General features: G+C 42.3%; 1 protein-coding gene across 1 annotated transcript in view; it reads right to left on the reverse strand.

Annotated features, from left to right (window-relative positions):
- Smyd3 (SET and MYND domain containing 3) overlaps positions 1–15,710 on the reverse strand; it is a 619,144-nt gene that overhangs the window by 267,075 nt on the left and 336,359 nt on the right. The window lies entirely within an intron of this gene.

Raw genomic sequence — 15,710 nt, forward strand, 5'->3', positions numbered from 1 at the left:
GGTCCAATTTTTATAAACCTTCCTGAACTCTATGTGCCACTCATCTTTCCCTCCCATCTCCAGGACCATTATATTTGCCTATTTGTCAAAGTTTTGGCTCCATATCCCCTTGGATTGACAATACTGGGCTATGTTTTCTCTCCCCCCCCCCCTCTTTTCTTTTTCTTTTTTCCATTTTTTTTTTTTTCAAGGTAGGGTCTCACTCTAGACCAGGCAGACCTGGAATTCACTATGTAGTCTCAGGGTGGCCTCAAACTCACAGCAATCCTCCTACCTCTGCCTCCTGAGTACTGGGATTAAAGGCGTGCGCCACCGCGCCCAGCTTGGGCTATGTTTTTTGAGGCTACTTCCATTTCTCTGAACAGTGACTGCTTCATAGTAGCTGCTTAATAAATGTATTCTTATAAGTAAAAACTAAAACCCAAATGATCCAACACATTTCCAAAGCATACTAGATAACATTTCGTCTTTTTTCATCTACTTTATTTCTTTTTCCATACTTAACTATGTACAGTTAAGTACATGCCAACATATACATACAAGCCACACATACATGTATTCAATCCATGTATTAACTATGCTGTATTTTCTACCCTCAGTGTAAACCTAGCCAATGGGGATTTTAAAAAAGTTAACACTGGGCTGGAGAGATGGCTTAGCAGTTAAGCACTTGCTGGTGAAGCCTAAGTACCCCGGTTCGAGGCTTGATTCCCCAGGACCCAGATGCATAAGGGGGCGCAGGCATCTGGAGTTTGTTTGCAGTGGATGGAGGTCCTGGTGTGCCCATTCTCTCTCTCCTTATCTGCTTCTTTCTCTCTCTGTCTGTAGCTCTCAAATACGTAAATAAAAATAAGCAAAAAAAAGTTAACACTATGATAATTCACACAAAAATTCCATCACCTACCAGAGTCTCCCTGTGCACTGCCTCCATTCAGTTAAACAAATAAAGCCTGAACACACACTATGTAAAAATCAATTAAGCACTGGAGAGATGGCTTAGTGGTTAAGAAGCTTGCCTATGAAGATTAAGGACCCAGGTTCAACACCCCAGAACCCAAATAAGCCAGATGTACAAGGTGACGCATGCACACAAGGTAGCACACACATCTGGAGTCTGACTGCAGTGTTAGAGGCTGTGGCGTGCCAATTCGCTCTCTCTTTTTACCCCCCTCTCTCTCTCATAAAAAATTGAGACATTTACATGTTCTAAACACAAAATGCTTGAATACTACTGTAGGTATTCCAGAAGGTCCACTAAAGAAAAATGAGGCAGTATGCATATTTAGACTACATCTTGGGATAGGACCAACATTATTATGATTATTTTAGTATGGTAGGCGAGCTGAAAGACAAGGAACAACTCAATGGGACATAACTCAGCTTTTGGACAGATGATGGGACAAGAAATAAGCACATGTGCTTTCCTGCAGGGCACAGACTTGTGGTAAAGAACAGGGGATGACTAAAAGCAAGATGCTATATAATAATTTGATAAATGCTGTTTACCATTAAAATGTGATATTACAGCATTCATGATGAACAGACTTGGGAAATGGTGAGTAATGTGTCATAAGTGTAGGAAAGGATAACAGAAAGTGATTGTCTAAGGGACTAGTTTTTCCCTGGCAATTGCCCAAAGCCATTGCAGTGCGTATTTCCCTTTCTGATGAAAACTGGACTCTCCCAGAGGCAAAAGCCTGCATGCAGAGTGGACTGTAGCATGATTCCCACCAACAATTGCCAAGGCAAGCCCAGGTGAAGGCAAGCCCGAACATGCCCTCTGTTAGATGCAGTCAGAATGCATTGCCGCTGCTGCAGGCCTGCGTGAATCCTGAGGGCAAGGACACATCTTCTTGGTGGGCTGTCGCGAGCACTCTCAAAGATGATTGGTTGAGAGGATTCCGCCCACGAAGGTCAATAATACTCAGACACTGGTGTACTCGCAAAGGAGTTTACTGGGATGAAAGTCACACACAAGCAAGTCCAAACTATCACAACTAATATTATAGCTAATATAATATATAACCAAATTATATTCATCACTACTAACACAAGAATATTTCTAACGAGTCTAACATGTATACAACCTGATATCGCGAGACTTGGGACGCAGTATCACGAGACTCAGTCTCAACGCGAGACTCGGTCTGCGAGATTTCTGACGTTTTACAACCTGGTGGCGCGGGTCCGTGCTCTGACTTTTCTCTCGGTTCGCGGTGTTTCAAGGCGAGTCTCGGTCGTTCGGACAGCGTATCGGGCAGATGAATTCGGATCGGTGATGCGTCTCGCGGAGGTCTCAGTCCGGACTGCTGAGCAGCCGTTCAGTCAGTCATAGTGTCGGGAGGACTGGGACAACGGCTGCTGAGCAGCTGGGGTTTTTGTATTTTCCACTACTTATCTAGGGTTCCACACACACCTTCTGCTAATCTCTTACTATGTCATTGTACTCAGCTTACTCTTAGTTTTTTGCTTACAAAGTTTGACTTTGCATTTTTACTCTCACACACAAAGAAAAACAAACTTATTTATCTAAGTTGTCCCTGGACCATATGCTGGTCCTTACATGCTCATAACAGTGGGCTTTGTCTTTCTCTTGGATCCCAGTGAGGCTCTCTTGTAACCTGTACAGTCTAAAATGTCTCTTTTAAAAACAGAAATCAGCCAGGCATAGTGGAACACGTCTTTAATCCAAGCACTCGGGAGGCAGAAATAGGAGGCTCATCATGAGTTCGAGGCCACCCTGAGACTACATAGTGCAGGGCAGCCTGGACTAGAGTGAGACCCTACCTTGAAAAAACAAAGGAGGGGGGAAGAAAAAGAAAACATGCCCCAAATGAACAAATATTCCAATTCATTTCTAATTCAATAATTCCATAAATAATTAAACACAAATTTAATTTGAACTGAGTCGTAGTGTATTTCTCTAAATTAAGGGGGATATATTTTACAATAAAAAAAATTACTTGGATTTACTTTGTAGTATGAACTATAAACTCATACATCAATTTACAATAAATAACTTTACATCTTTACACACTGTGGTGGTTTTGAATGTGGTGGTTTGAATCTACGTCCCCCACAGACTCAGGCGCATTAGTAAACTCGGAACTTGGGTCTCTAACCTCCTAGCTAGAGGAGGTATCACTGGGAATGATTCCTGGAGTTCCAATTCCACCCCTCCAGCTAGGCTCCTCATGGTCCTAGAAAACAAAATCTGGGGCCAGCAGATCTCCTTAGCAGCAGCCTCGTGGTCGCAGTAACTCCACTGGGTCCCCACTGCAACCCATGGTCCATCCTCATGGTTCCACCAGGTCTCTATGCAGGCATCCAGCAAACCTGCTCCACACTGCCTATGGCCATTTCCAAAACATAAGACCCTCTCTTTCCTGCATTTCTCATACTCCATAATACCTGGTAGGGTGCCAATTTGTTGATCCAGGGGGGAATAAAGCAGACGTTAAAGAACAGGACACTCCTTGAGCACTCAGGCCCCTTCAAAGAGTCTATGTTCTTCCTGTTGCCCCAATGCAGGTTGGCTGATGCAGTTTCAAAGGTTGTAATCTCTCATATAATTGCAGGTGAATGAGCAGAAGTTTCAGCAAAAAAATTTCATTTCTGTGCCATATCCTTCTGCTCACATCAGTCCATTTCTTCACAAAGCAAACCTTCACAAATTCTCAGGACAAGAGCATAACAGCAAGCCTCTCACACAAACTGCTTATAGCCCAGTCCAAGCAAAGATCTTTCTCACCTTCATAAACCAAATCTCACAGTCCATAGTTCTTACTGCATTCAGGTCTTGCAGCTCAGACCAGAATAGTCCATCAAGCTGTAAATTCAGCACTGCAAGACGTCTCTTAGGCCAAAATTTCAAATCCATCTACATTCCTCTTGAAAATCAGCTCCAAAAGCCACACAGTCAGGTGTGTATCAGCAAAAACCCACTCTTCTGGTATCAACTTTACTGTTGCAGTCAGGTTTGCATTGCTGGCAGAAATCACCCAACCAAGAGCAGCTTGTGAGAAAAACAGGTTTATTTTGGCTTAAAGACCTCAAGGGGAAGCTCCGTGATGGCAGAGGAACAGCTGCATCAAACCACCACAAAGGCATACATTCAAATTATCATGGATGACTACCCTTTTAAAATATGGTGTTTGCACTTGATTACCTGCCAGAGATAAGAGGTAAGACCCCATTGCTGAAGGCAGTACAGGCTGCAGACACGGGACATTGGGATACCATGCTGGAATTGAAAAGGGAAACTAGCTTCCACCTGGCTAGCCCTCATAGTGCTGGAAAACCCTACGGAAGGTGCTGGAGAAAAATGGTCAGCAACAGCATGAATATGCAGGGGAACATGCAAACTACAAAATCCCTCAGCCAATCAAGAAGTACACATTTGTGCAATAGTGACACGCAGCCTATGCAGGCAACCAACTGTTCTCTGATTGGACGTGAGACCCACTCAGTGCAGAGAACTCACATCTGGTGCTGGAAACCAAGTCACAATCCCATGGTTTGGAAACTGAGACTTGAGATAGAAGCCCTCACTGGACTCTGGAGAAGAACAGTGGGCTTGCGCGCGTGCACGTACACACACACACACACACACACACACACACACACACACACATGCACGCACAAACAAACAAACAAACAAACAAAAAAAAAAAACTCCTTGCATACCTCTCTTTAACCCAAGTTGCTCTCACTCTTTATTTTACAGATGGGAGAAAAAATGAAAAACAAAAATCCATTGATAAGTCAAGAATATACCTGATTGCCCATCATGAGACTAGCCACCTCTAACACATCTGCCAGGGTGCAGGAGAAATTGCAGAGGACACAGTGACATGAATACTGCTCTTGCTGCTAGTCTGACAACCAGCTCCAGGGTAATGGTGACAGACATGGTGATCAATCAAAATCTATCAAAGCAGAAATCCAGAGGCTACAAAGAACTCAACACTAAACCAGTCTGCCAACAGGCCTGCCATGGCTCAGGGAACATTGCAGAAGAGGGGGCAGGAAGACTGTAAAAGCCACAGAGTGGGCAGGAATCTCCTGAGGCAAGGTCCCCTGCTACCCTATAGGAACTGACTGAGGCCTTTATGACCCCACAGTGAATACCATAAGACCCACTAAGGAGGGACACCAGGGTAATGGGAGCTGAGGTGAGGGGATAAAAGAGAGTATAAAACCTGTTATAGTTTACATAAAATTAAATTAATTTAAAAAAATTAAAAATATTGTTGATTCCAGCTCTTAGCTATTACGAATTGAGCAGCTATAAACATGGTTGAGCAAATTTCTCTGAATGAGGCATGGAACTTTTATGGTACATGTCCAGTAAGGGAATAACTGGGTCTGTTGGTAACTCTATAGTCAACTTTTTTAGGAGTCTCCATATTGCTTTCCAAAGTGGTTGTACCATCTTGCATTCCCACCAACAGTGGATGAGGGTTCCTATTTCTCCACATCCTTGCCAGCATTTATTTTCATTTGATTTTTTGATGTTTTCTATCCTTACTGGGATAAGATGGAATCTCATAGTTGCTTTAATTTCATTTCCCTGATGATTAGGGATGTTGAACATTTTCTTAAGTGTGTGTTTGCCATTTGTATTTCTTCCTCTGAGAACTGCCTGTCCAGTTCTTTGCCCCATTTTCTGAGTGGATTGTTTGACTTTTTACTGTTTAGGTTTTTGAGTTTTTGTAGATTCTAGACATTAGGCCTCTGTCTGTTGGATATTCAGCAAATACTTTCTCCTATTCTGTGGGTAATCTATTGGCTCTGCTTATAGTATGTTTGTCTGTGATAAAAAGCTTTCAGTTTCATGTGATCCCATTGATTGAGTGATTGTTTAAGATCCTGTGCTACTGGGGTTTTGTTCAGGAAGTCTTTTGCCATTCCTGTATCATGGAAATTTCCTCCTGTATTTTCTTCCAGTAGTAACCGAGTTTCTGGTCTTATATTGAGGTCTTTGATCCATTTAGAATTGATTGTTGTGCATGGATGCCCAGAATGACCTGAAATCTTCCTTCTTCAGCCTTACAAGTGGTAGGATTTCAGGCATGTACACCTATGCCCAGTTCAAATGACTATTTTCCAATGTGTAAGTCAATTATGAAATTCCTTTCACATCTACACAATGGCTCACAAAACCATGGCAGGACTTAGACTCTACATGAACCATGTAAACATGTCAACGTCTATCACTTAAATATCTCACCAATGAATACTGGCCTATGTCATGATAAAAAAAAATACATTTTTCCATGGCTAGAGAGATGGTTTGGTGGTTAAGGCACTTGCCTGCAAAACCAAAGGATCTAGGTTCAACTCCCCAGGACCCATGTAAGACAGATGCACAAGGGGGCTCACGCATCCAGAGTTCATTTGCAGTGGCTGGAGGCCCTGGTGTGCCCATTCTCTCTCTCTCTACCTGACTATTTCTGTATCTCTTTCTCTCTCTCAAATAAATAAATAAATACACATTTTCAGATAAAATCAAGGAACTAGATAAAGATAAGGAAAACAGTTTAATATTAGAGGGAAGTAATAAATGTGTTGATATCAACAATAGCCTTTCACAAAATAGAGAGAGTGGATCCATAAACTACAAGACAGAATTCTTCTCACTGTGAAATAAAGATCAGAGAGGCTCACAATAGACCTTCCTTAGATCCATAATGACATCTAAAGTCTTTATTTTCCTAATCAAAATACCACCTAAAGCCCTAAGATCTATAGAACCCTACCATGCTTTCCAAGCCCCCACTCACCAAACACACACTTCACAGAATAAACTTTAGTTAATTACTATTTCAAAGAGATTCAGTGTACCATCACCAGACAGATTAAGGAAAAAGTACTATGCACAGAAAATTCAGTAGAAGATGAGGGTTTCATTTAAACCAGTAGAGGTATAAAATAGAGAAAGTAAATTCACACAGCTACAGCCTTCTGATTCTCAACAAAAGTAACAAAAACATGGGCTGGAGGGATGGCTTAGTGGTTAAGGTGCCTGCCTGCAAAGCTAAAGGACCCAGATTTGATTCCTCAGGACCCACGTAAGCCAGATGCACAAGGTGGCGCATGCATCTGGAGTTCGTTTGCAGTGGCTGGAGGCCCTGGTGTGCCCATTCTCTCTGTCCCTCTTTCCTTGCTTCTGTCTCTCTCAAATATATATACATACACACACACATTATAAAGTAATAAAAACATTAAGCTGGAAAAAAAAAAGACTCTTCAACAAATGGTGTTGGGAATCTGGATATCCACTGTAAAAGAATGAATCCAGATCCTTGCCTCACCTTATACAAAAATTAATTCAAAATAAAGCAAAGGCCTCAATGTAAGACTTGAAACTTTGAACATATGAGAGAAAATACAGGTAAAATACTTCAAGACATGGGTATTGGATATGACTTTATGAATAGGGTCCTAACAATGGACCCTAATAAGTCAAATTAATGGATAAAATTTTGGCTAGACAAACTAGCCACAATTTGCAAGGATCTGCCTATCTCTGCCTTTCCAACACTGAGACATCAGGCACACTCTACTTGTGCCCAGAATTTTCCACAGGTGCTGGGGATCTGACTTCAAATCCCCATGTCGTACACACTGAGACATCTTCCCAGCCTCTTCTCATTTATTAAACAGTAATAACACCTGTTTCTTGGGACTGGAGAGATGGCTTACTGGTTAAGGCTTTTGCCTGCAAAGCCTAAGGACCCAGGTTCAATTCCCCAGTACCCACATACAGTCAGATACACAAGGTGGCCAGTGCATTTGGAGTTCACTTGCTGGGGGCCCTGGCATACCCATTCTCCCTCTCTCACTCGCTCTCTCTCAAAATAAATAAAAATTTAAAATATTTTTTAAATATATGTTGCCTCAGGAGAATTTTTTTTAAAAAAAGTTGAGCATCTCAAAGCCAGAGCTGATTGGATGGCTGCTCACCTAGAGTAATGTCAAGTAGTTATTTGAATCTTTTTGTTTTGTTTTGTTTTGTTTTTTTGAGGTAGGGTCTCACCCTAGCCCAGGCTGACCTGGAATTCACTATGGAGTCTCAGGGTGGCCTTGAACTCATGGCGATCCTCCTACCTCTGCCTCCCGAGAGCTGCGATTAAAGGCATGTGCCACTATGCCTGGCTTATTCCAATCTTTTATCACCACTGAGGAAGGAAACCAAGGCCTGAGGAGGGAGTGGTGGTTCTGAGTGCTGAGTCCACAGTCCACAGCACAAAGAATCATGGGAAGCAATTGGGATTCTTACAATGAAACTGTGGGCACAGAGAAATTGTGGTGGGATCTGCGGCCCACAATGCCATCTTCAAGATGTGTTCATGTGATTTTGCAGGTACGTACATGTATATCAACAAACCGTGAGCTGCAGATACCAGGGCTTATCGAACTTAACCATTTGTTCAGTGTTCCAACTCTAGAGGTGCACATCTGATTATGTGTTCATACTATTCCTTACTGCAAAACAACTCAGAAGTGCTTGAGACCAACTGTGAAACTGCCAGATTAAATACTTCAAGTGAAGGTATGTTCATATCCCCCTAGGATTTATGATCACAGCTTACCGGTTGGGCAAATTCAAGATCAGAGACACAATTCCATTCATAAAAATACATAATTATGAGGAAGAAGACATCCCATGTTTGTACCCATGACAAGAATTTTGTTAACTATGGCCAAATATCAATTTCCTCTTGCAATATGTCAGGTGAGAAAGTCACATAGAGGCTGGTGGTCATCCAAAACAGTTCAAAATGCTCTCAAGTTCTGACATTCAGCTTATACGACAAAGACAAACATGAGTCAGTGCCCCTTTTCAAATATCACACTAGAGGCTTTTCTTGGATACTAGAAATAACTAGTGGCTACACTGAAGGCCATAGAACTGAATGCTTCTATGACACACAGAAAAAAATAAAGCAGAAAAAAAAAACCCACATAATTCCACCTCTATACTGTTTGCCCTAGATGATGCCAATTACTTTACACATTGTGTTCCTTACAGGTATTAGAATGCTCAAAGGATGGAGGCTTCCAAGAAGAGGGCCCATCATTCCCAATTGCACTCTCTCCAAACAACAAACTTCTCTATAAATCCTTCTGAACACTGCACACGTGCATGCATGCATGCACACACACACACAAACAAAACAAGAAGCAAGAAATTTCCAAAATTAAATAAATGCCCAACTAAGTCACATGGTCAGATTGGGACTTTCTTCCCACCTGCACCACCCCCCCCCCCCATCGGGGCACTTCTTTAAGAGACCCTGATGATTCTGCATGCATCTAACTCATCATATTTCTTATACGAAGTCCAGCTTTAATGAAGTCCATAATGATCTGGATAAAATATATTTAATTAGATTATAAACTGCAACATAAAACAGCTGCACCCTGCCTTTTAACATTTTCCCCTCTGAAGATCAGAGGATGGAAAAGAGGTTTTAAAACAGCCCATTCATTTTTCTTGTCTTTTAAAAGGAAGAGGAAAGAACCATTAAGCCAAACCAACGCACCAGCCAACTTTTACTAGTGAAATGCGAGTTTGCTGTACAGAGAGCTCCGCTGGGCAGCCCGGTGGCGGCAGGTGAGCAACACACCACTTGGACAGCAAGTAATTCCAAGCTCTGGAGATGCCTAGTGATTTCCTAGGTGATGCTGACAGCACCAGATACATTTTATGCTTCATGGAATCCAGTTAAAATAAATGGGAGAGAAAAATATCAAGGCTAATTAACATGCTTTTCAGAGATATCGCTAACATGATTTTCTAATAATGAGCAAGTCCACTGTGAGTTTGAGCTGGTGAACTAAAAGGGCAGTCTATTCACCCATGGATAGCTCTGTCAGATCACTTCGTTCATATATTTAATTTTGGCTGTGGGAGATAGGAGGTAAAAAAAAAAATGAGCATTCAGTCATAGCTAATAATTTCTTCAGATATGTAAGTATGGAATTTCTAGATGTATTAGCTACCACAGACTCTAGAAGTCTGCTTCTAGAGTGACCAGACCTCTTCTGAACCCCAGCTGAAATATGTATCAACCACGTGGCTTTCTCGGTTGCCCTGTCTGAACATGGAGAGCATGATACACGTTCCTAGGGCAAATGTGAGATTAATGCAAAGCACTCTGGGTTTTGGCTGGTATACAGTAGGGAGCCAATAAAAATCACAATTACAAGACTACAGAGAAATTAAATAAATCTCTATACCATGTTCACAAATGGGAAGATTCAATATTAAGATGTCAAATCTCCCCCAAAGTGACAGATATTCAATATCATTTAAACCAAAATGACAGCAAGGTTAAAAATAAATCTGGTTCTGCGGGGCGTGGTGGTGCACACCTTTAATCCCAGCACTCGGGAGGCAGAGGTAGGAGGATCACCATGAGTTCAAGGCCACCCTGTGTGGGAATTCACCCATAGTGAATTCCAGGTCAGCCTGGACTAGAGTGAGACCATACCTCAAATAAATAAATAAATCTGGTTCTAAAACTTTTATGAAATGAAAGAAAGTAGACAAATAAATCATTTTCAACACAGGGAAGGGAGAGAAGACAAAGTGAGTGAATGAAAGGGCTCTCAGTACTCGACTTAAAGACTTACTAATAAGCTGTACCAAGACGGCATGGCATTGGAGAAAGGACAGAATTCAGAATTGATATCGACACAATTTGATTAATTTTCAACAACAATGTAAAGGCAATTCAGTGGGGGAGAGGAAAGTCTCTTCAACTGCTGATACAAGAACATCAAGAGAGATGCACGGTACATGAGTTTCAACCCTATTGCGTACCACATTCAAAAGTTAGCTGGGGGCTAGAGAGACAGATTAGCAGTTAAGGCACTTGCCTGCAAAGCCAAAGGACCCAGGTTCAATTCCCCAGGACCCACTTAACACAGATGCACAGAGGGGCACATGTATCTGGAGTTTGTTTGAGGCCCTGACATGGCCATTATCTTTCTCTCTTCTCTCTCAAATAAATAAATAATATATATATTTTTTTTAAAGTTAACTGAGCAGGGCATGATGGCACATGCCTTTAATTCCAGCACTTGGGAGGCAGAGGTAGGAGAACTGCTGTGAGTTCGAGCCAACTCTGAGACTACACAGTGAATTCCAGCTCAGCCTGGGCTAGAGTGAAACTACTACCTCAATTCCCCCCCCCAAAAAAAAGTTAACTGAAAGTAGAATTATAAATCTATAGATAAAAGATAAACTTATTTAAAAAAGAGGAAAATCTTTGTAACGTTACACAATATTTCTTAAACAATCAAAATGCAGGGAGGGCAGTCAGATGGACTGACAGGAGGGAAAGGTGGAGTGGAGAAGGAACCGAGTGAGATGCAAGGTGATTCGGGACACATAGAGGAGAGCCTGTCACCACTATGATGGTGACATTAGAGAATTACTGGTATGGAAGACTACCTAAAGAAGTCTCTGTGATTCTGCAAGATTTAAAAGTTTACTGCTCAGATATCTCTATCACACCTTCAAGCCACAGGGTCTAATGCAGAAGAGGTGGTGGAAAGAATGTAAGAGCCAAAGGAAGGGCAGGACTCCATACAACATGCTCCCTCCAGACACAAAATGGCCTGGATATCCATGGCCTCACAGTGCCTGACACTACCTACACAAGACCATCCTAAGAGGAGGAAAAGATCATGACATCAAAATAAAAGAGAGACTGAGTGAGAGGGGGAGGGAACATGATGGAGAATGGAGTTTCAAAGGGGAAAATTGGGGGAGGGAGGGTATTACCATGGGGTATTTTTTTTTTGCTTCTGCTTTTGTTTCTGGGGTTTTTTTGTTTTTTTTTTTCTTTTTTTTTGGTTTTTTGAGGTAGGGTCTCACTCTGGTCAGGGCTGACCTGGAATTCACTATGTAGTCTCAGGGTGGCCTTGAACTCATGGCAATCCTCCTACCTCTGCCTCCCGAGTGCTGGGATTAAAGGCGTGCGCCACCACGCCCGCCCCATGGGGTATTTTTTATAATCATGGAAGTTAATAAAAATTTGGAAGAAAAAAAATAAATAAATGGGAAAAAAGTTTACTTCTCAATTATGACCTTTATTGAAAAGTGGAAATGTATCACCTCACACAGCCAGTGCCGAGGAGATGACGAAGGACCACAGCCAGGACTGCACCGCATTCCCAGGCTTCGTCCACCCAGACAGCAGGTCCAAGTACCGCAGGCACATGCAGAGGCTCCATGCTGCTGAGGGCCTATCTGGTATTTGACAGGGCGCTTGACATCGGACAGGTGCTGACTGGTGGCTCTGCGGCAAGTGTGGTGAAACGTGCTAAGCAGCAGATGAGCATCCCCATGAACCGAACTTGCAGCTTCGCTGTGCGGAGAAGCCCAAGTTGTTGGCTTCTGCTACAGAGGTCTCTTCATGGCCATGCAAGAACTGCTGGAGCACCACCAGAAGCTGCTACACATTGATGTGGGTATTTGCCATAGTACTGGCATGAAAGAGGTCACCTAAGCCGCACACGGGTCGTCATTGAGTCCTTGCAAAAGTATGACCCAGAAATTGGGCACCTGCAGGTCACTGGAATTAGCAAAGGCAATCCCTGTTCCAAGGTGCAACCGATGATGAATCCTGTGAGGCTATTTTTCTGGGTGAAAGAAGCCAGACACCAAAGACATGACTCAGCCCACATGAGGGCCTACAGTAGCCAAGTCGTGGTCACAAAAATAAAAGCGGTGGTGGGAGGGGCTGGACAGATAACGTAGTGGTTAAGGCGCTTGCCTGCAAAGCCTAAGGACCCAGGTTCGATTACCTAGTACCCCGTTAGCCAGATTCACAAGGTGGTGCATGTGTCTGGAATTTGTTTGTGGTGGCTGGAGGCCCTGGCACTCCCATTCTCTCTCTCTTTCTTTTTAAAATTAATTTATTTATTTGAGAGAAAAAGAGATAGAGAGAGGCACACAGAGAAGGAGAGAGAACGGACACACCAGGGCCTCCAGCCACCGTAAAAGAACTCCAGATGCGTGCACTCCTCTTGTGCATCTGGCTTACGTGGTTCCTGGGGAATCAAAGCAGGGCCCTTTGGCTTTGCAGGCAAATGCTTTAACTGCTAAGCCATCTCTCCAGCCATCTTTCTTTCTTTTTTTTTTCTTTTTTTATTTTTTAAATTATTTTTATTTATTTATTTATTTGAGAGCGACAGACAGAGAAAGAGGCAGGTAGAGAGAGAGAGAGAGAATGGGCGCGCCAGGGCCTCCAGCTACTGCAGATGAACTCCAGATGCGTGCGCCCCCTTGTGCATCTGGCTAACGTGGGTCCTGGGGAGTTGAGCCTCGAACCGGGGTCCTTAGGCTTCACAGGCAAGTGCTTAACCGCTAAGCCATCTCTCCAGCCCCCTCTTTCTTCCTTCCTTCCTTCCTTCCTTCCTTCCTTTCTTTCTTTCTTTCTTTCTATCCATCTATCTATCTATCTATCTATCTATCTATCTATCTATCTATCTATCTATCTATCTGCCTCTTTCTCTCTCAAATAAATAAACAAAACGAAAAAGAGAAAAAAACTAAAGGTGGTTTTTGAAGCTGTGGGGAAGAAAAATGGAAAATTACTGCTTAATAGGTTTAGAATTTTAGTCTCAAATGTCACAAAAGTTCTAGAGGTGAAAAATAAAGGCCAGATGTGGTGGCACTTGTCTTTAATTCCAGCACTCTCGAGAGGAGAGACAGGAGGAGCTCTGTGAGTTCAAGGCCCTGAGACTATAGAGCGAATTCCAGGCTAGCCTGGACTAAGAGCAAGACACTACCTCAGAAACAAAACAACAAACAAGTTCTTGTATTACTATATTAGGTACTGCAATATTGTGAATTAATAATAAACATCATTGTACACACACACACACACACACACACACACACACACACAATGTCATGTGTATTTTACCACAATTAAAAAGCAACAGAGGGGCTGGAGAGATGGCTTAAAGGTTAAGGCATCTGCCTGCAAAGCCAAAGGATCCAGGTTTGATTCTCCAGGACCCACATAAGCCAGATGCACAAGGAGGTGCATGCAACTGGAGTTCGTTTATACTGGCTGAAAGCCCTGATGTGCCCATTCTCTCTCTCTCTCTCTCTCTCTCTCTCTCTCTCTCTCTCTCTCTCTCTCTCTCTCTCTGTCTCTCTCCCTCTCCCTCTTTCTCTATATCAAATAAATAAATAAATGTATTAAAAAGCAACAGAGGGGCTAGAGAGATAGATTAGCGGTTCAGGCACTTTCCTGTGAAGCCTAAGGACCTATGTTTGATTCTCCAGTTCCCACATAAGCCAGATGCACAAGGTAATGCGATTACACAAGGCTACACATGTGCACAAGGTGGTGGATATGTGCGGAGTTTGGTTACCATGGCTGGAGGCTTTGATATACCAATCTGCTCTCTCTTTCTTGCTCTGTCATAAACAAAATCAAAATTTTAAATTAAAAAAAAATAGAAAGCAAGGTGCATAGTGTGTGTCTATAGGTCCAACTCTCAGTAGGATGAGGCAGGAAGATCACTGGAGCCAAGGACTCAGGGTCAGACTCCAGGTAACATAACAAGACCTCATTTTCAAGAAGAGGGAAAGAAGTAGAACAGGAAAGCTGAGAGTAATGGAAATGTTCTGTCTTGAGTGTGGCTGTGACTTCACAGGGATATAAAACTATCAAAACTCACCCAATCAAACAGATTCATTTAATTGTATAAAATTATTGCTCAATAAAGTTGATGAGGAGCAAAAAAAAAAAAAAAAAGACACCAGCAAATTAGTAAGAATGTAATTTACAACCCTCTTCCCTTACTTTCCCCATTCTGTCCTGCCAAGTGAACTAGCTATCTTTTCCATGGGAAACAGGAGGAAAGGGGAGTTAAAAGATGAAAATTCCATCCATTCGATAAATATTTATAGAACATCCATTTCATCATTACTCCGTAACACTGAATTTTACGGCCTTATGGATGAGAGAACGAAGGCTTGGCATAGAAAGCAGTTTACCTAGGCCACACAGAATCAATGAAAAAGCTCAATTTTCAGCCACTTTCTGGGATGGAATCCTCACAGACATGCATGGCAAAAATGTTCTACCTAAGTGTGATTTTGCCAGACTATAACACAAGGGAAAACAATGACAAGCAAAGTCAGGTGAACTGGGCATGCTCAGAAAAAACATAGTTTCCATTCATAGTTAAGAACTTCTTCAAAGGATTCCCAAAATGTTTGCCTTCCTACATTTCTTCTTACTTGATTCTTCAGTAGAGTATAAAGATTATGGAAATGAAAGAGTGATAGAGGAAGACAGCTGAGGTCCTTCTCCAGCCTCTGCACATGTATGCGCACAGTACACATGTCTAACATGCACACATCACATGCTACATACACATACAGACATCAAAGAGGGAGGGAGACAGGGAAGGAGATAGGGAAGGAGGGAGGGGGAGACAAAGAGAGAGAGATTATAGGCTCACAATTCCCAGTTCTCAACCCCTGTGAGTGACCTAATATGATCTCCTGTTACCTCCGTTTTCTCAACTGCTAAATAGAGATCATAAAGCCATATACTTCAGTGAAATTTTATGATTAAAAAATAATGACTGTGAAGCACTTAGCACAATGCTGAGCATAAGAAATTCTCAATAACCACCAGCCTCCTTTCTTCCACAAACTCCACCTA

This window comes from Jaculus jaculus, chromosome 1 (assembly GCF_020740685.1).
Source record: "Jaculus jaculus isolate mJacJac1 chromosome 1, mJacJac1.mat.Y.cur, whole genome shotgun sequence".
In the NCBI taxonomy this organism is placed as follows: Eukaryota; Metazoa; Chordata; class Mammalia; order Rodentia; family Dipodidae; genus Jaculus; species Jaculus jaculus.